The following is a 22,672-nucleotide window of genomic DNA, read 5'->3' on the forward strand; positions in this document are numbered from 1 at the left end:
CTAGCTGCCTGGTTGACAAGACTGGCTAGGCACTGACTAGCCAGGTAACTTATTCAGTGGCAAACTAGGGAGAAGCCTCACGTAGGTTTCCTGGCTAAGTGATTAACTGTCTTCACTGGTTAGATGAATGACTCACTCACTGACTGACAGGCTCGGTGACTCCAACACTGGCTGGCTGGCTGGTTGGTTGGTTGGCTGGCTCGGTGACTCACACTGACTGGCCAACTGACTCCAACAATGGTGGTTTGGCAAGGTGACTCACATACTGACAGTGTTTACCTAAGTAGGTGACTCATACAGTGCAAGCTGAGTAGGTGACTCACATATTGGCTGGGTGACACAGTGGGTAGGTGACCCACACCTTGGCTGGCTAGGTAAGTGACTAACATATTGGCTGGGTGACACAGTGGGTAGGTGACCCACACCTTGGCTTGCTAGGTAAGTGACTCACATATTGGCTGGACATGACACAGTGGGTAGGTGACCCACACCTTGGCTGGCTAGGTAAGTGACTCACATATTGGCTGGGTGACACAGTGGGTAGGTGACCCACACCTTGGCTGGCTAGGTAAGTGACTAACATATTAGCTGGACATGACACAGTGGGTAGGTGACCCACACCTTGGCAGACTAGGTAGGTGACTCACATATGTGTTTCACCCTGTCACCTCTTTTTTGTGAGTATCCTATCTCGTAGTACCTTTGACAGGTTTTGTTGCCTGGGTGTGAGAGTTAGGCTTATGTCAAGTAAGGCTAGGTTATCCAGCCCTTATCATTATCCCTAAGACCCTTTCTCTTATCAAACAGCTCTGGAGCAAGAATACTCATTCACTTGCTACATGGTTACCCCACTGGCCAGGTGACTCACATACTATCTCCCTGGCTGACAGGACTGGCTTAGGCAGTGACTAGCCAGGTAACTCATTCAGGTAACTCATGGGTAGGTGACCCACACCTTGGCTGGCTAGGTAGGTGACTTTCTCATTGGCTGTCTGGGTAGGTGACTCACTGGGTTGGTGGTTAATTTTGATGTGTAGTTTGAGTATAATAATGTACAATTGGGTTGGAGAGTCCAAGCAAATCAGGGTTGAAGGATATCTTTCCAAGTTCGAAACAAGTGACAGAGCTCCAGATAAAATTTAGCTCATGTGGGTACTGTACCCACTGTATTTATATGGAGTGGGTATTATGAATGTTGAGTGGGTATTTCATTTTCCGTTACCCACTGCTTTCAAATATGTGTGTATTTCAGTCATTTCACTCACCTAAGTATTACGTCATTGAGTAAGGTTACTAAGCAGGTATGTTCTGCCTCATGTCATACCTAATCAAAACCAACTTAAATATAATGGAAATGATTTCATAAAAAAATCACTTATCCTATACTGACAGTACAACACTAGTCCTATACTAACAGTACAACTTGATACCAATCGAAGTCTTTTTCATTACGCAAGCGATTTTTATAAATATACTCCGTACGCATTTGTTTTAAACTTATTGCGTAACTTACATTTTAAATGCGTAAATGGTACGCAACAATTAGTTTTTCAATGCGTAATTGGAAATTTTCTATGCGTATTGTACCCGGATACGCAGCTTATCTGGGCCTCTGAAGTGATACAGTATAAATGTCTATAGATTCAGCTATATTGTGCACAGATATGATGTTGATGTACTCAAGAAAACATAGCAATCACATGACTGACAATTCTATAGCAGTTTCAGCGTACAACCTCTTGGTAACACAAGTGCTGATGAAATGGACTGGTCTTCTTGTTCCTCAGAACTGAACCCGATAAAACACATTTTGGATGAGCTGGGAAGACAAGTGGGACAGCAGATGGGTGAACTCTTGGCCTTGCAAGAACTTGGGCAAGTACTCGCTGACCAATGGTTGTGTGTTCTGACAGGAGACATTGTATTGCTGGCTAAATTGGTGCCAAAATGTCTGATGCTCTTTGTCAATCAGTGAGTCTCAATGCAGACAGAATATTTTGTGGAACTCTCTCCTTGTAACAGCAATGTCCCATATCTAGATATCCTGTAACAACGAAGAAACAAGAACAAAGGCTGAGTATATGATTAATATTTGATTCATTTGCTGATTTTCATCAAAGCAGCAGCTAAGCAAAGGAATGTAATTTTGTTTGGGGTCACTGCTGAGACTTGGGGCAGGTCAAGTTGACCTTAATGGTGTCACCACCAGTGACAAGTAGAATAATACAGCTGTACAGCTGTACCCATGTAGGTCAATGCAGCTGTACCCCATGTAGGTCAATGCAGCTGTGCAATGTTACCCCATGTAGGTCAATGCAGCTGTACCCCATGTAGATCGATGCAGCTGTGCAACGTTACCCCATGTAGGTCAATGCACCTGTGCAATGTTACCACATGTAAATCAATGCAGCTGTGCTATGTTACCCCATGTAGGACAATGCAGCTGTACAATGTTACCCCATGTAGATCAATGCAGCTCTGACGTTACCCCATGTAGGACAGAACAGCTGTAGAGATGTACACAATGTAGGTCAGTACAGCTGTTTAGCTGTAACCCATATGACAGTGAAGCTGTAGAGGTGTACCCTATATATGACAGTGAAGCTGTCTAGGTGTACCCCATATATGACAGTGAATCTGTCGAGCTGTACCCATATATGACAGTGAAGCTGTAGAGGTGTACCCTATATATGACAGTGAAGCTGTCGAGGTGTACCCCATATATGACAGTGAATCTGTAGAGCTGTACCCATATATGACAGTGAAGCTGTAGAGCTGTACCCCATATATGACAGTGAAGCTGTAGAGCTGTACCCCATATATGACCGTAAAGCTGTAGAGCTGTACCCCATATATGACAGTGAAGCTGTAGAGGTTTACCCCATATATGACAGTGAAGCTGTAGAGGTGTACCCCATATATGACAGTGAAGCTGTCGAGCTGAACCCATATATGACAGTGAAGCTGTAGAGGTGTATTCTATATATGACAGTGAAGCTGTCGAGGTGTACCCTATATATGACAGTGAAGCTGTCGAGGTGTACCCCATATATGACAGTGAAGCTGTAGAGCTGTACCCCATATATGACAGTGAAGCTGTAGAGGTGTACCCTATATATATGACAGTGAAGCTGTAGAGGTGTACCCTATATAGCGACAGTGAAGCTGTCGAGGTGTACCCCATATATGACAGTGAAGCTGTCGAGCTATACCCATATATGACAGTGAAGCTGCAGAGCTGTACCCCATATATTATGACAGTGAAGCTGTACCCCATATATGACAGTGAAGCTGTAGAGCTGTACCCCATATATGACAGTGAAGCTGTACCCCATATATGACAGTGAAGCTGTAGAGGTGTACCCCATATATGACAGTGAAGCTGTAGAGGTTTACCCCGTATATGACAGTGAATCTGTCGAGGTGTACTCCATGTAGGACTGTACAGCTGTATTCCATGTATGACAATGCAGCTGTACAGATGTATTCCCTTTGTAGGTCCATTTAGGTTTAGAGGTGTACTCTTTGTGCAGTTGCACAGCTGTTCTCCAGCTTTACAGCTGCACAAATGCAGTCCCAGCCAGTCAGCCGCCCAGTGCCATCCAACCTTGACTCTGAACCTGTGAGAAGTCTTCAGCACAAACCTGTGTAACTGTGTGACAGGGCACATGTATTGCATGTGCATGGGTTAAACTGCTGGTGTGGTGAAGGGGATGTGTTAACTCTTTAGTACTCAACCTAGTGACTATCCTGGGTAGCTGGGTGACAGGGCTCATGTGTTGCATGTGCATGGGTTAAGCTGCTTATTGTGTTAAGGGATGTGTTAACCCCTTTAGTACTTAACCTAGTGACTATCCTGGGTAGCTGGGTGACAGTGAGTGAGGTTGGTCCAGATGCAGAAATTCTGTGAGCCAATAAACCCAGAGGGATTTCTAAAAACATGAAGTATCGCCAGATATCAGGTGAGGACATTTCTCCACATCTCTTTGGTGACAAATGGATATAGTTTGTTGTGTCTTGATGTCAAGTGTAGAACATTTGGCTATCTCACCAAATTGTTTCATTTGATATGAAGATGATGCCATTCAGGCTCCAATCAATGTAGCCATGCGTTCGAGCTGAGGGAGAGTGAGCATCTTCATTGATGCTGCTCAGGTCTCACACATCACAAGTGATATTTGATTTCCCTTCATAATGTATGGCGGGCGGTGGGGTAGCCTAGTGGTCAAAGCGTTGGCCTCGTCACGCCGAAGACCGGGTCCAAATCCCACATGGGTACAATGTGTGAAGCCCATTTCTGGTGTCCCCGCCGTGATGTTGCTGGAATATTGCTAAAAGCGGCGTAAACCAAACTCAGTCAGTCAAAATGTAGGCTCCCCTATACTTGCATGTGCAACAAAAAGTAGATCTGTGTATTCATTGGTTGTCTGGTCTATGGTGTAGCATCGTGGTATCTTGGTAGATTTCATAGTAGAATATTTATTTGATGGAAAAGAGGATGGTCAGTTTCCATGGTAACACTTCAGTGTATTATCAGTTAGTATTCTGATTAATGTTTCCAGGGAGATCAATAGGTCATCTTGAGCTGCCTTTGAAGATTACTTGATGAAGTAACAGTACTGATCACGTGTTTCTGTAAGTTCAGTCTTACTATCATCAGAATCATTTATTTCTCCTGTACTTTCTAAACTTTATCATCAAATTCTTATTTGACTTTTTTGTCTAAATGGTCCAATGTAGTAATGTCCTTATCCTATAGCACTGTGATCTGTATAGACTGGGCCACCCATGTCTCCAGACACAGACCAGATACAGCACCAGGGGTGGAAATAACCCATTGCCCGAGTCCAGTGGTTTTTTCTGTCGGGCAAAAGCAAATTTGTATATCACACTGTACCGGTGTCAAGTTGATATTCCAATGTTAATTATGTTGTTTATTTAAAAAATCAACAAGAAAACGGCCGGTATAGTGGAAAAATTATCAGGGCAAGTGATTTTACATGTGCCACTGTACCGGAGTACACTAGCAATTTTAAAGTTATTTCCACCCCTGAGGCACAAAGAGCAGCAAGGCTCTATGGCTCACCTGAAGTTTTAATGATTTAGGTAGAAAACACCTAAAATTGGCCAGGGTATAGAACCAGACCAGCTATGACACTCCACTGGTATTGTATGTCATGGGGAATGGTAAACTGGTAGAGTCAATTTCTTTTATTTATGACTGTTGTCCAAGCTTCTGCTGCAGAAACACTGCACATAAACAGCAGAATGTCTTGAGAGAGCCAACTGTATTTTGCCCCACATAAAAGTGTACAAATATAAGTTTACTCCCCGAAACTTCTGGTACTTTTTTCTTCTTCCAACTTGGCAGCAAAATGCTACATCTGTACTGCTTGGTCCTTCATCAGTTTTGCAAGGTGTCCAAGAACACCTGGTGTCTCAGTGCACCAGACTGACAGACAGACAGACAGACAGACAGATGGTTGTCATGTTCTCTATTAATTCTTGCAAGTGGCTTATGTTGCTGGCTGTTGTGTCTCATCAATGGACAAAGGGAGACAATTTCAAAACTTTGGTGGAAGAGTTTGCTCCTTGATGAGCTGTCAGTGAGCAATTCTCAGAGTGCTAGTATAGAATATTTAAAGGCCAGGTGAGTGTTCTGCCAGGACAGCGGCCTTGCAGCATCAGTGTTGATTGGCATATAGTATTAACAATCGGTAGGATATTAGATATAGATGAGTCGTCATATACAATGTTTTTTACAACTTCATATACTACAGGATGTTTCTATGTCAACCACAGAAAAAGTAATAGACTTTGCTTCTTTTATCACAGGAAACGGCTGTTTGTTTCATAATGTTTCTGTTTCGATTTCTGTTTAATTTCAGAACAGGACCTAAAGAGACATGGTAATGGCAGTGATCACCTACAGTATGTTGAGGCTGATTAGAAGACATGGGGTGTTGCTGCTGCTCAAATATGTCCAGCATGTCCAGTTTTTATTTTACTATGATCTCTCATTGTGGCCCCATAAGTTTTAAAATGATCCATGCATTTCCAGTCAAGGGGGTTGTTGTCCACACTTGTGCAGTTTCTTGACAGAACACAGCAAGAGTAGAGTTACATCACAGGGTGCAGTCATTCACTCACTATATCAGTCACTTGATTGTCTGGTCCAGGCTTGATTATGTAAGTTCTGAACTAGAATATAACCAGGGTTAGGGTTAGATACACTGTCAGGTAGATCACAGTAAGGGTAGAGTTACATCACAGGGTGCGGTCTTTCACTCACTATATCAATCACTTGATTGTCTGGTCCAGACTTGATTATGTAAGTTCTGAACTAGTATATAACCAGGGTTAGGGTTAGACACACTGTCAGATAGATCACGGTAATGGTAGAGTTACATCACAGGGTGCGGTCTTTCACTCACTATATCAATCACTTGATTGTCTGGTCCAGACTTGATTATGTAAGTTCTGAACTAGAATATAACCAGGGTTAGGGTTAGATATACTGTCAGGTAGATCACAGCAAGGGTAGAGTTACATCACAGGGTGCGGTCTTTCACTCACTATATCAATCACTTGATTGTTTGGTCCAGACTTGATTATGTAAGTTCTGAACTAGAATATAACCAGTGTTAGGGTTATGGTTAGGTACACTGTCAGGTAGATCACAGTAAGGGTAGAGTTACATCACGGTGCGGTCTTTCACTCACTATATCAATCACTTGATTGTCTGGTCCAGACTTGATTATGTAAGTTCTGAACTAGAATATAAAAAGTGTTAGGGTTAGATATACTGTCAGGTAGATCACAGTAAGGGTAGAGTTACATCACAGGGTGCGGTCTTTCACTCACTATATCAATCACTTGATTGTCGGTCCAGACTTGATTATGTAAGTTCTGAACTAAAATATAACCAGGGTTAGGGTTAGATACACTGTCAGGTAGATCACAGTAAGGGTAGAGTTACATCACAGGGTGCGGTCTTTCACTCACTATATCAATCACTTGATTGTCGGTCCAGACTTGATTATGTAAGTTCTGAACTAGAATATAACCAGTGTTAGGGTTATGGTTAGGTACACTGTCAGGTAGATCACAGTAAGGGTAGAGTTACATCACAGAGTGCGGTCTTTCACTCACTATATCAATCACTTGATTGTCTGGTCCAGACTTGATTATGTAAGTTCTGAACTAGTATATAACCAGTGTTAGGTTTAGATATACTGTCAGGTAGATCACGGTAAGGGTAGAGTTACATCACAGGTGCGGTCTTTCACACACTATATCAATCACTTGATTGTTTGGTCCAGACTTGATTATGTAAGTTCTGAACTAGAATATAACCAGTGTTAGGGTTAGATACACTGTCAGGTAGATCACGGTAAGGGTAGAGTTATATCACAGGGTGCGGTCTTTCACTCACTATATCAATCACTTGATTGTTTGGTCCAGACTTGATTATGTAAGTTCTGAACTAGAATATAACCAGTGTTAGGGTTATGGTTAGGTACACTGTCAGGTAGATCACAGTAAGGGTAGAGTTACATCACAGGGTGCGGTCTTTCACTCACTATATCAATCACTTGATTGTTTGGTCCAGACTTGATTATGTAAGTTCTGAACTAGAATATAACCAGTGTTAGGTTTAGATATACTGTCAGGTAGATCACGGTAAGGGTAGAGTTACATCACAGGGTGCGGTCTTTCACTCACTATATCAATCACTTGATTGTTTGGTCCACACTTGATTATGTAAGTTCTGAACTAGAATATAACCAGGGTTAGGGTTAGATACACTGTCAGGTAGATCACAGTAAGGGTAGAGTTACATCACAGAGTGCGGCCTTTCACTCACTATATCAATCACTTGATTGTCTGGTCCAGACTTGATTATGTAAGTTCTGAACTAGAATATAACCAGGGTTAGGGTTAGATACACTGTCAAGTAGATCACAGTAAGGGTAGAGTTACATCACAGGGTGCGGTCTTTCACTCACTATATCAATCACTTGATTGTCTGGTCCAGACTTGATTATGTAAGTTCTGAACTAGAATATAACCAGGGTTAGGGTTAGATACACTGTCAGGTAGATCACAGTAAGGGTAGAGTTACATCACAGGGTGCGGTCTTTCACTCACTATATCAATCACTTGATTGTTTGGTCCACACTTGATTATGTAAGTTCTGAACTAGAATATAACCAGGGTAAGGGTTAGATACACTGTAAGGTACATCACAGTAAGGGTACAGTTACTTCACAGGGTGCAGTATTACACTCACTATATCAATCACTTGATTGCCTTGTCCAGACTTGATTATGTAAGTTCTGAACTAGAATATAACCAGGGTTAGGGCTAGATACACTGTAAGGTAGATCGCAGTAAGGGTAGAGTTACATCACAGGGTGCAGCCTTCACTCACTATATTTATCACTTGATTGTCTGATCCACACTTGATTATGTATTTATGATTGCAAACAACAAAACGTTAATAATTTCACACATAAGTTGTGAGTGATGCTTAATATCATGTTTACCTGCATGTCTGACTTAGTAATATACAGAAAAGATGGTTCACTTAAAACACTCAAGACAGAAAAGTTCAACAAATATTCAGTTACCTTGAAACGTATTTTCATTTCATACAGAATACAATAACAATATTTGCCAGTTTGTCTGCACTCAGCAATAGTTCCAGCTGTGTGATGATAGTTAGCAAATAAATGAGTCAGGACCAGACAATTCAGTGATCGAAATCATGCGGTAATCCAAACAATTAGGACATAATGCCACGCCTTAAACACAGAAACAGGGGAATATATCGTATCTGTTGTAGGGGTAGAGTTCTCAACAACGGAAATTATGTAGATAAGTAGATATTGGTGCAATTTTAGTTAAAAATAAAAGCATTAAGATATTTGTTTTGCTGGCGTTTATGGGCCGTTGTCACATTAATCCTTGGGGTGGCACAATAAACTTTGTGACAGGTGCCAAACTTTGGAATATGGCGTTAAACACGTATTCCCCAGTGTATTTACTCCTTAAGCCCCTGGCTGCCGAGGTTTTCAGGCGAACATTTTCATACGCTTTGAAAAGTGAACGTTGTGCGAGAATTGCGCTCACGTGGTCCTGGATCTAAGTACGGCTATAAAATTACACAGAAATGTAGAATATTAATTTCCTATCCGTTGGTATAAATATAAGTGCAACTCCCTCTGCGGTTTGAGAAATAGACCTTGCTAAATGTTGTCCAAATTTTTTGTTATGCGTTAAAAAACAGTAAATTTCTCCGCTTTTTTATCGCGCAGCGATAAAAGCACTGTGCTACGAATTTTTATTTTGGCATCTTTACGGAAAGTGTGAGCGAAGAAAATACACCCTGATATCTGAACGGCATAACTGTTTTATTTGTAAACAAATATTTGCGGAAAATATGGCAACACTGAAATTACCGTGAACACCAGTTTGTATCATAAGTTCTTTTTACCCATTGCTTATTGCGACAAAACAAATATAATATTGTGCCAATGTTTGAAGTGTGAAATGAGGTGCCAAACTTCATATCACCTCACTGTAGCCTCCTCGACCGTTCTCAAGAATGGCGCTGGTCACGTGACTTGGTACATCAGACGTTCAACGTAATATAATTCTTTCTCAGTATCCAGGTCCTTTAACCAATACGTGGAAATTAGGAGAAAAATTATGGCAGTTCTTCAACTCCAAAATGTATATAACACACACAGACAGGCTGGGCAGAAAACGTCGTCTAAAATGTACCAGTTTTCTGGCAGAAGTCATCTGAAATGTGGTCACAAAAGTGACGCTCTTACCGGCTGCTGGACCAAGGTTCAAGTACAAAGGCCCTGACGTCATCATCGCCTGTTCTGACGTCACGGGGTTCCAGTCGGCCGAGGGCTCCTTTGATTATTCTGGCGCAGTGATGAGGCCGTGCCAAAGTCTATATTGTAAAGCTTGGTCTCTCGTAGCGTCCCAAAGTGTTATGAACTATTTATTTACAATTAGTCACTGCATTACGCCTCGTCACTTTCTGAAATACTCCCACTTAATGTGAGACAAACTCCCAGCTAGCCTAATATTTTAATATCTCTCATGCATCAATAATTTTATGAACAAAACCTTTCCTGAAAGGGCTAGGTAGATAGAGTGAGATATGTTTCACCCGGAAAACAAGTTTGATTTTTGTTAAACCTAACGTTCTCAGCACTTAATGACTGTTGTATGGAGGCCTATGTAACTGTCAGGGGGAGAAAAAGATCGCCCAGTTCTCTTTATATTTCAGTGTAGTAAATTGCATATTTTGTGGGTTCTGCTGTAGGGTTTATGAGCCAGTCACTGGTTTTACGTCGCGCTTTAACAATATTCCAGCAGGGGGCACACCAGAAATGAGGATTCGAACCTGGGTATTCAGCGTGACAAGCGAACGCTTTAACCACTAGGCTAGGCTACTCGGCCCTCTGTCTGTCTGTTTGTATGTCTGTGTGCGTGCGTGCGTGTGTGTGTGTTTACCGGTTTCGTACGCATCCAGGCTTCGTTGTGCATCACAACATTCCGGCGCCACTGCACCATTCCATAGTGTGCATTCTGTAGAGTAGACTAGAATAATGTTATTCCAAAATGTAAAAACTATGTCTCCAAGATAATAAATATTCCCCAAAAGGCCCCGAGCAATCTACACTTGCCAAATTATTGTACACTTGGAGATGATTACTCATGCTGCTGTTACTCGATGTAAACTCTGTGGCCATTGAGGGTAGCAAAATTCACATCTTTTCTCAACATTAGTAGTGAAAAATACACAAATAAACAGCCCTGCAACATTTGTTCGTGCTCACAGCCATAATATAAAACGTAACTAACGTCGCATTTACCCCGCGATGCTCCAGAAGATTTTATGCATAAATAAGAGAATTACCAGCACTGTGATATAGTTGACTGTGGTGCAATCAGTAGCATTAAAGAAACACTTTTTTTTTCATTTTTCTTTCGTGAAAAGAATGTTTGTCTTGGTGAATGAACGTGTTTCCACATGCCTTTGAAGAAGATATGGGTATAGTACAGTATAGTATAGTGGCAGGATTTGTTTTTTACTTTGCTACACCTACTTTGTATACGGCTGTTTTTCACTCATTTTCGGATATTTATCTGGCGCTTCAGTCAGTTTGAACTGTCCCAATAAACCTGGCCAGCAGATTTACAGCCTTTAATACAAACTGGAAGTAGTGTGACACAGAATCCAACAAGCTTGTCCAGTCCCTTCAGGTCCAAGAATTGGCTGCTGGGGACACACAATCCCCACCCCAAATCCCCCTCCCTTCCTCCAAAGTGATTGGTTGCCTGAGTACAGCTAAATTGTCATACGTCTGCCGCCGCTGTCAGTCCGTCTGTCCGTTAGTGAACCCGGGTATGTAGTACAGTTGATAATGAGCGCGTCCGTCTGTCCGTCCATCCGTCGGTTATCATGTTTATCTCTCCAAAGCATCTGAAAGAGACAAATTCGGCCATTTTGTCAATATTTCGTCCATTCGTCCATTCGTCCTATCTGTGTGAGTTCAACATTGAAACATGTTGTTATACAGTGATTGTTAGATTGTAAACATGTATTAATGAAAAGGTAAATAAACCCGATAGCGCACTGGCTCGGGAGGCTGAATGGCCGTATTGCTACCAATGACGTCACACACTGTTTCACATTATATACATTGTATCGTGGCGACTGTAGTTTCAAGTTGAGTGATAACATCTCTCTCTCTCTCCTCTCCCTCCTCTCCTCTCTCTCTCTCTCTCATGGCATATATTACACCTCACCTTACTGCCTCCACGTGCACCAACAATTCTCCATTCAAAGTGATCGGTCCACACAAACCAGTGATTGATATCACGAGTATGTTTCCCCTACGCGCGGCGATGGCGCCCATTCTAAGTTGGTCGCGCCTATTACTAGTGTGACGTCTGGTGTCCCCTGCCGTGATATTGCTGGAATATTGCTAAAAGCCCGGTAAAACTGAACTCACGCACTCACTCAAACATTCCCGGCACCACTGCACCATTCTTTAGACTAGCGTTCAGTCCCTGGAATAAAGTATTTAAATATAAATATATCTCCAAAACAATATATATGATCCTAAAGGAGCCCTGAACAATTGCATGAACAGCCATGCCACAACTTATTCGTGTTGGCAGCCAAAATATTATTAAATGTGATTAACATGTTGCAAGTTTCCCACAGTCCTTCCGAAGATTTTATGCATAAATAGGAAAACACATTTTGCTCCGTGGAACATATGCATGTCTTGGTGAATGAACGGTTTGAACAGTTTACTACTGAAGAGACGGGTATAATGCATGGAAATCAGATACAATGAAACACCAACAATTTTCCATCCAAAATGATTGGTCCACACAAACCAGTGATTGATATCGCGAGGATCTTGCGCCTATTGGTCGCGCCTATTAGCGGTATATCTTAACTGCAAGAACCACTGTTGAAAGCACTTTCTAACGCACATAAGATATAAACATTCTCCGGAAAGATAAAGCTGTAGTTGTGGTGTGGCGTACAGTTGATGTTACAAAATCTTTCAGAATAAAGTTAAGTGAAATAAATAATAGGTGAAAGAATCTAGACTATTAAACCCACATTCACAAAGTGAGGTACCCAATCGTCAATATATTCCCTCAAATAACAATAATTCACTGTTCTGTAGTTCCATGATAGTCCAAGTTAATAGTCACATGACTTGTCCCTTGTCCCACCCGGTACCCATTTTCTGCTAAACACCGCGTCATCTGAAGTGCCACTTTACAGGCCCCGCGCAGAGTTGACTGTCGCACAGTCAGTATAGAGTCGGGTTTTGTGTAAGTTCAAACGTCAGTGGATGGTCATACACGAACAACCATCCCAGCAACAATTTATTCTTGCTCACGGACACAATATTAAATAGACGGATGTATTTTATTACAGAGTATGGTGATATTCTTGCTCTTTCACGTAGATGGGTCTCTTACTGATGGCAGGTTATAAAAGTGACCACTCACTCAATCACTCACTCACTCTATCAACCACTGGTTTGTAAGGATGGGTTTTATTACAGAGTATGGCGATATTGTTGCTCTTTGACGTAGATAGGTCTGTTACTAACGACAGGTTATAAAAGTTGACCACTCAATCACTCACTCGCTCTATCAACCACTGCACTGCATCCTCAAGAAGCACCATCATCTATCTGGTCTGTGTAATGTCGAAGGTTACAGCACTGCCTCATGCCACACTACATCCTCGACTGTTTGTGAATTCAATATGTCCACACAAGGTCCTGTTTTCCCTGTCAGGATTTATCTTAGATGCAGCTGAACTTTGAAGCCAAGCGGAGTTATCGCCCTTTCTTTGTGCTTGTACATACACGTCGCTGTCTTCCTTTAAAAACTTGGTAAAACTCGGTTTCTGTCACGTAGTCAATTTATTTATCTCAATCAAAGTGCATTGATATCGGTAATTAAATCTAGCTTCCACAAACCAGTGGTTGGTAGTGTGAGTGGGAGTGAGTTGTACACTTATTGAGGATTCTATATTCAGTAATGTTTAAATGTTATCTATGTTATTCTGTTGTCTGTAAGTAGCTTTGTATCTCCATCCAAGTGCAATAATATCGGCTTTGACAAACCATTTTTGATAGAGTGAGTGAGTAAGTGAGTGAGTTAGTAAGTGAGTGAGCTTACCGACCACAGCATCCTCTGTCACTGTTAATTCAATTTGTGGGGAAACTGCTAGTTCGCTTCATTAATGTTGAAAGAAGCGTTGAGGAACACCGTTCATTGTCTGTGAGTGAGTCAGTGAGTGAGTGAGTGAGCATGGTTTCACGCCGCTTTTAGAAATATTCCCGCAACATCACGGCGGGGAACACCAGAAATGGGCTTTACACATTGTACCCATGTGGGGAATCGAAACCGGCTTCGGCGTGACGAACGAACGCTTTAACCACTAGGCTACCCAACTGCCCGTTCATTGTGTGTGTGCAGACTCGGGAATGAGCGGAAACACAATAAGTAGTTTGATAGAATGACTCACACTGTGATTGATAGAATGACAATCCAGTGATCAATAGCATGAGCATTGATCTGCGCAATTAGGAACCGATGACATGTGCCAACCAAGTCAGTGAGCCTGACCACCCGATCCCCTTAAATATATTGATGAACTATGTAATAAAGAAGCGTTGCACCTACTGTAATGAAGTTGTTCATTCATTGTTATCCATCGTTAAAGAGTACCGTCTCTATATTCAACAAGCACAGCACGATGACTTGGTACAAGGTTATCACTGACTTCAATAATCGAGCGTTATATATGTTGATACACTGACACCACCATAGCCTACTCTCGTACCTGGTTCAATCTTTAGATGTAATTACATCCATGTATATGTAAGCTGTGGAGCGTTTTATTATTCCTTTACATTGTGGTAACAAGAGGAGTAAGGCCAAGGATGTACTTCTCTGTCCTACCTTGTGTGACTATCGGGTGTCCCATACAACAATCCTGTATACATATGTCATAGATTGACAAAGTAACAATAAGCACTTGACAAGCGACATCTGGCACGAACGGGGGCGGGGAGGGGGGTAGCCTAGAGGTTAAAGTTTCTCCCCACCCCATCCCCCCACACATGGGTACAATGTGTGAAGAACTGCAGTCCTTGTTCAGCTGCGTTTAGCGGTATTCCTGCAATATCAGGGCGGGGGAGACCAGAAATGGGCTTTACACAGTTTACCCATGTGGGCAATGGAACCCGGGTGACGAGCGGCGCTTGAAGCATGGGCCAGCCCCTTCGTCCGCCTCTGCTTACTAGAAGTGACATGTACCTGGTTAATACAAGTTGGTGATATAGCTATTACTTTCACCTCTGAAGACAGCAGGCTACAGCAACGGTAAGGCTATGTGCCCGTCATATGTGAACAAAATAATGCTTTAGCACACCGAGGATTACTCATTTGGTAAAGATCAGCATGATCACTTCATTAAGGAGAACAACCCACTCAGACAGTTGGAATAAAACCCATAACACTTCACATCAACCAATTCTCCTTTTATGCTTCGACAGGGTAAAATAGGGTACATATACTGCACATTCATGCGTGTAATTCTCCATTACGTTTAGTATTAGTATATTTGTCTCCTAAATCAATACACTTGACCTTCTATGTCGAGTATGTGTCAGACATGACATACTGTTAAGGTACATATACCATATGAGCACATGCTAGGTGTTGGGAGTGAGTTAATGAGTTTTGAGTTTACGCCGCTTTTAGCAATATTCCAGTAACATCAATGTGGGGGACACAGGAAATGGGCTCCGTGCATCATGACATGTAGTGGTGGTGTGTAGGTGGAGACACTGACATGTAGTGGTGGTGGTGGTGTGTAGGTGGAGACACTGACATGTAGTGGTGGTGGTGGTGTGTAGGTGGAGACACTGACATGTAGTGGTGGTGTGTAGGTGGAGACACTGACATGTAGTGGTGGTGGTGGTGTGTAGGTGGAGACACTGACATGTAGTGGTGGTGGCGGTGTGTAGGTGGAGACACTGACATGTAGTGGTGGTGGTGGTGTGTAGGTGGAAACACTGACATGTAGTGGTGGTGGCGGTGTGTAGATGGAGACACTGACATGTAGTGGTGGTGGCGGTGTGTAGGTGGAGACACTGACATGTAGTGGTGGTGGTGGTGTGTAGGTGGAGACACTGACATGTAGTGGTGGTGGTGGTGGTGTGTAGGTGGAGACACTGACATGTAGTGGTGGTGTGTAGGTGGAGACACTGACATGTAGTGGTGGTGGTGGTGTGTAGGTGGAGACACTGACATGTAGTGGTGGTGGTGGTGTGTAGGTGGAGACACTGACATGTAGTGGTGGTGGTGTGTAGGTGGAGACACTGACATGTAGTGGTGGTGGTGGTGTGTAGATGGAGACACTGACATGTAGTGGTGGTGGTGTGTAGGTGGATACACTGACATGTAGTGGTGGTGGTGGTGTGTAGGTGGAGACACTGACATGTAGTGGTGGTGGTGGTGTGTAGGTGGAGACACTGACATGTAGTGGTGGTGTGTAGGTGTGGAGACACTGACATGTAGTGGTGGGTGGTGTGAGGTGGAGACACTGACATGTAGTGAGTGGTGGCGGTGTGGTAGGTGGAGACACTGACAGTGTAGTGGTGGTGTGTAGGTGGAGACACTGACATGTAGTGGTGGTGGTGGTGTGTAGGTGGAGACACTGACATGTAGTGGTGGTGGTGGTGTGTAGGTGGAGACACTGACATGTAGTGGTGATGGTGGTGGTGTGTAGGTGGAGACACTGACATGTAGTGGTGGTGGTGGTGTGTAGGTGGAGACACTGACATGTAGTGGTGGTGTGTAGGTGGAGACACTGACATGTAGTGGTGGTGGTGGTGTGTAGGTGGAGACACTGACATGTAGTGGTGGTGGTGGTGTGTAGGTGGAGACACTGACATGTAGTGGTGGTGTGTAGGTGGAGACACTGACATGTAGTGGTGATGGTGGTGTGTAGGTGGAGACACTGACATGTAGTGGTGGTGGTGGTGGTGTGTAGGTGGAGACACTGACATGTAGTGGTGGTGGTAGGTGTGTAGGTGGAGACACTGACATGTAGTGGTGGTGGTGGTGTGTAGGTGGAGACACTGACATGTAGTGGTGGTGGTGGTGTGTAGGTGGAGACACTGACATGTAGTGGTGGTGGTGGTGTGTAGGTGGAGACACTGACATGTAGTGGTGGTGGTGTAGGTGGAGACACTGACATGTAGTGGTGGTGGTGGTGTAGGTGGAGACACTGACATGTAGTGGTGGTGGTGGTGTGTAGGTGGAGACACTGACATGTAGTGGTGGTGGTGGTGTGTGGGGTGGAGACACTGACATGTAGTGGTGGTGTGTAGGTGGAGACACTGACATGTAGTGGTGATGGTAGGTGTGTAGGTGGAGACACTGACATGTAGTGGTGGTGGTGGTGTGTAGGTGGAGACACTGACATGTAGTGGTGGTGGTGTAGGTGGAGACACTGACATGTAGTGGTGGTGGTGGTGTAGGTGGAGACACTGACATGTAGTGGTGGTGGTTGTAGGTGGAGACACTGACATGTAGTGGTAAAACTAAGTAAGACCAAGGATTTACTTCCGGCCCTACCTTGTGGGATATACAGTGTTCCATACATCGATGCTGCATACATATGACAAAGATTAACAAAGTAATAATAAGCACTTGACAAGCGACATCTGGGTGTGTGTGTGTGTGTGTGTGTGTGTGTGTGTGTGTGTGTGTGTTGTGTGTGTTGGTTAGGGGTAGCCTAGTGGTTAAAGCGTTTACTCATCATGCTGAAGACCCGGGTTCAATTCCCCTCATGGGTACAATGTGTACGACCAAACTCATGTCTACATAGTTGTGTGAGTGTGTTTAGTTTTACTGCGCTTATAGGAACATTTAAGCAATATCACGACGGGCTTCACATATTGTATCAATGTGGGGGATCGAACCCGGGTTTTCGGGGTGAAGCTAATCCACAGTGTTGGGGGCGTGCTGGACACATGTCTGCCATATGGATTGTGACATTAATTATCCAAGGTAAGGCAAGCAATGGATAGAGAGATGACGCCAAATAGATGTCTGCCATATGGATTCTGACATTAATTATCCAAGTTGAGGCAAGCAATGGATAAAGGGATAATACCAAATAGATGTCTGCCATATGGATTCTGACATTAATTATCCAAGATGAGGCAAGCAATGGATAAAGAGATGACACCAAATAGATGTCTGCCATATCGATTCTGACATTAATTATCCAAGATGAGGCTAGCAATGGATAAAGAGATGACACCAAATAGATGTCTGCCATATCGATTCTGACATTAATTATCCAAGATGAGGCTAGCAATGGATAAAGGGATGATACCAAATAGATGTCTGCCATATCGATTCTGACATTAATTATCCAAGATGAGGCAAGCAATGGATAAAGAGATGACACCAAATAGATGTCTGCCATATCGATTCTGACATTAATTATCCAAGATGAGGCTAGCAATGGATAAAGAAATGACTGCACACTACGGAAAATTTCGTGAATGTCTTGAACCAAAGTACATCATAATGAAGGGAACACATCAGCTCCTTTCCCATCTCTTCCCTTCAAAATACGCTCAAATATATGCGGCGTCATTAATGAAGGGTCAAACTATTGGTAACACAATTTCTCAAAGGTTGTAAAAATCATTCGTTTTTGTTTGAAATGTATACAACTGAATGTTTTACAAACTTTCTTAACAGTATGGAAAAACACATCAGGCCCTTAAAATGTTATAATTACGTCCACTATATTTTGTCACCTGGAAGTCCACCCGCCACTTAATGTCAATGGTTTGCACGTGCAAGTCGCTCTATCCATGGAAAGTTGAGGACAATACACATACATTGATGCTTTTTCACTGTCGTTCACTGTTCAGCTACCTGTTTGAAATTGCATCTTAAGTTGGGACGTTTTCTGTCACTTGCTGAAAGGGGTCAGGCTAAAGACCTTTTGGAATCTGATCAAACTCAGCGGCAGGTTGCTGTGCACTTTAATGTGACTCAGAGTGCCATTAGTAGAATGTGGCAGAGATTTCAAGCCAATGGGTCCGTGGAATACCGGACAGGGTTATGGCGACGATATTCTAGCTAATAGAGCAGTACCATTCTTGCAAACTATGCATGGCTTTTACTGCAAGACGACAATGCTTGCATCCGGATTGTCGCGGAATTCCTTAGGTAGCAGGGTGAAGAGCGGATGGAGTGTCCAGCATGCTGACCAGACCTCAACCCAATTGAGCTTGCCTGGGATAAACTCTGTCGATGTGTCTACACACGTCACCCAGCACCAGTGGATGTACCAGGACTCCGCAGGGCTCTAGCAGAGAAATGGAATGCGATTCCGCGAGCTTTCTTTGAGAACTTGATAAGGAGCATGAGAACAAGGTGCACTTATGTCCTAGACGCGCGAGGAGGATACAAAAGACATTGTATGACCGAGTGCTTCATGTTTGTCATTTTCATTTTGGGGAGTTGGTCTATACAACTGATGCTTGCTAGTGTTGTTTGAACATTTGTCTGTATGTCACGATCTGTCACGTTTGTCAACACATTAAAAATTATGGTGACGCTCCAAGTTTTATTATTTCTGAGAAACCTTTATTTCTCCCTTTATTAATGACGCCTGGTATAGTTATGCGCATATTTAATGATTAAAATACGGGTGGAACTGATTGATTTCCTTTATTTGTACAAAGAAGGATTTGTATACAAATCTTGCTATTTATATAAACATATTTCCAGTAATACATAAATCACAGATGAAAATAGTATCAGTCAAGGCAGAAATAGGTAATAGATTATACCAGTGAATATGATGCATTTGTGTCGGGTATAAGCAATAAGCTACATGTTCATATACATTTCAGTTATCAACTTAAAATCTTTTGTCTATTAAATAAAACCATGAACAGATGCTAAAATCTTACGAAGAAAGTTTCCAATGAATTTCCACACCATACAGGGTAAATCCCAGATAAACTGGCACACGTATTTAAAGCTTTGAACCCAGTATATCATAGGGTACACTTCCATTGCCATTTGATCAGTGTAATGATTAAAATATTAATATTTAGATTTACGCCGCACTCAGTAATATTCCAGTTGTATGGCGGCACATCCGTGTCATTCAACGTATAATTATATTTGTATTAAAACTGCAGACATTTCCTTACTTTTAAGGTAAGGCCAGGCATTCAACAATATAAGGGAACGATGTGTATCCTTCTGGAGAGCAGGGTTATATAAACTATATTCACTCAAGGCTACAATGTTGCAGTTTTTCCTGAAATACATTAATCATATTTAATATTGAAGTCTTTGTAATGAACTGTTTGGGAATAAACCTTTTTTTCTTATTTCATTAAAATATTGACAGTTAAAACGGTTGTGGTACTCATCTCCTATTACATTTAAGGTGCACAATTGAAACGTTGCATTTTACGGAAATTACATTTAGCAATACACTGCGACTTTGGCAATGCTGTGAAAAGTTCCTGACAAGGATATTGATCATCGACCCTTTTCCAGTCCAAAACGGTAAAATGGATCATTCAGTGCGACCGGAGAGGATTTTCTCGGATGTTGGATGATATTGTATGGATAATATTGTATCAAGAACACTCATTATTCTCTTCTTAATTATACTCATGGAATAAATATTTATCATCATAATACAAGTGTTGAAATACCAATATAAAGTGATAAACATCAAATATTATATTAAAGAACAATGCTTTAGGAGCATATGTTGTGTAAACTGACTACTGCCTCTGTTTCCTCACACGATATATATTTCATTTTAACTGTTTGTTTGTTTTTATTGTCTTTTATTGGTTCCAAACATTACAATATCACAGATATACAAAGCCGTGATGCATACGGCTTAATGTAATACAGCTACCTGATGTACAGGTATGATATCAATATATTAATATAATCATATACATGCATAAATAATGAAACGTATACATGATTGTCAAGATCACAAGTAGTGTAATGTCTGTTTTATCTTATATTTGAGTACCGCTGTGACAGGTTTGGAGTGAGGACTACGAGCAAGGGCAGTGATGTTAGCAGTGAGCGATTGTTTGTGTCGAAGGTGTGCAGTATGAGAGACCATTGTATGCATCTGGGTAGTAAGCTTTGGGTCAATCAAGCAGCTTGGGGGGTATATAAAGACTGATTTGAAAGTTGTGAGTTGGCAACCAGTTGGACAGTGTATGTGTGTGTCAGGTTGGCTGTTTTTCCTGTATATTCAACTGGTGTGAGTATTATAATTTTATGTTATGTCTTAGTGAGAACAGGTCGATGAATTGTTTGTATATGTGTGGCAGTAACAGATTTTGTATATTTTAACATGTTGTAAATTGATTAGAATTCATGTAAATAAATGCCCTAAATTTCATTGCACAGCTTTAGTCATTTCATTTTATCATGATACTTAGCCTGCCTTAGCTATCACCCACAGCCAGTTTATTGAGCATGTTCACCACACAGCACAATAACATAAGCCCTTCCCCACCTACGTTCTTTTGTCTTTCCACACTCTCCATTCTCCTGTTTGCCGATGATGTTGCAATATTTGGGGACAGTGTTTTAAATTTACAAACGAAAAGTTACATTCTAGAAAGGTATTGTAAGAAGTGGGGACTCTCTATAAATACCGACAAGACCAAGGTCGTAGTGTTTAAAAAAGGTGGCAAAGTATCAAAACATGAAAAGTGGTACATTGGTAATGCGAAACTTGAAACTGTCAATTATTACAAATATTTGGGATTAACTTTGTCGTGTAGAAATATGTTCTCTAAAGCTTGTGATGTTTTATCCAAGCAAGCCGAGAAGGCTCTGTATCCAATCAAGAAATGTATCTGTACCTATAAATCAGTGCTTCCAGACATCTCTTTTAAAATTTTCGATGGAAAAATCCAACCTATCCTATTATACGGGGAAGAAATCTGGGGGATAGTGTATCGACACAACATTGAAAAGGTACATTCAATTTTTGTAAATTTGTCTTACGAATTGGTTACCGCTCACCCACAAAAGCTATTTTAGCTGAGTGTGGACGATATCCACTCTACGTAAATTACAAAGCTAGAGTAATATCATACTGGATACGGTTGCTCAGACAGCCTGATTCTCGTATTTCGAAACGAGCGTATCTCATGTTAAAACGTTTAGATGATTCTGGAGATATTAATTGGACCTCAGCAGTGCGAGAGTTATTGTTCCAGCATGGCTTGTCTTATGCCTGGTTGAACCAAGACGTAGGTAATAAAGAATTGTTCATGTGTATATTCAAACAAAGATGTAAAGCTATTTATTATCAAGAGTGGTCAGCTACCGTGACTGCTTCCAAATATTTACGCACATATTCAACCAATAAACTTGATATAATGCCGGAAACTTACCTACGAGTCTTGCCCTCGGCTCATCTGCGTAGAGCACTGACCAAATTTCGATGTGGTATTGCTGGTTTTAACATACAATTATACAGAAGATCGAAAAGTGCAGATATCGCAATCGCCATGTGTCCACATTGCCTTAATAAATTAGAAAATGAATATCATGTATTACTAGAATGTCCATTGTACAAAGATCTACGGAAAAAATATCTATCTTGTTATTACTTCACCAACCCCAACTATCACAAGTTTGTAACTCTTCTGAATTCAAAATCAGCTAATATACTAGTACGTTTAGCTGTGTATTGTACAAAAGTACCATCACATACAGGTCATATGTGAATCAATGTCCAGGCGCTCCGGACTCTTTACTATTATGAATGTTGATGTACTGTTGGCCTCTTGGCCATCCATACAAATAAAATCATCTGTCTGGTCACTCCACATTCAATCGTCAGATGAGTAACATTCCATGTGGATTTTCTTAACAGATCTTTGGATCACATTCTGGATAATTTGGATATATGATGGAATTGTGATTTATATGAGAGCATTTGGGAATGTCCCTAAGCTAGTATACTGGCGTAATAATATTCAGTCAGCATTCA

General features: G+C 41.8%; 2 long non-coding RNA genes across 2 annotated transcripts; both read left to right on the forward strand.

Annotated features, from left to right (window-relative positions):
• The first annotated feature begins 918 nt into the window (after positions 1 to 918).
• Positions 919 to 20,953, forward strand: LOC124275190. The gene is made up of 3 exons (XR_006898233.1): positions 919 to 929; positions 9,174 to 9,177; positions 20,851 to 20,953. It is a non-coding gene; the product is annotated as an uncharacterized LOC124275190 (long non-coding RNA).
• LOC124275189 lies at positions 3,845 to 5,991 on the forward strand. The gene is made up of 3 exons (XR_006898232.1): positions 3,845 to 3,962; positions 4,563 to 4,635; positions 5,889 to 5,991. It is a non-coding gene; the product is annotated as an uncharacterized LOC124275189 (long non-coding RNA).
• Positions 20,954 to 22,672: the final 1,719 nt, after the last annotated feature.

Source organism: Haliotis rubra, unplaced genomic scaffold, assembly GCF_003918875.1.
Source record: "Haliotis rubra isolate DU_JTF1 unplaced genomic scaffold, ASM391887v1 Scf1991, whole genome shotgun sequence".
NCBI lineage: Eukaryota > Metazoa > Mollusca > Gastropoda > Lepetellida > Haliotidae > Haliotis > Haliotis rubra.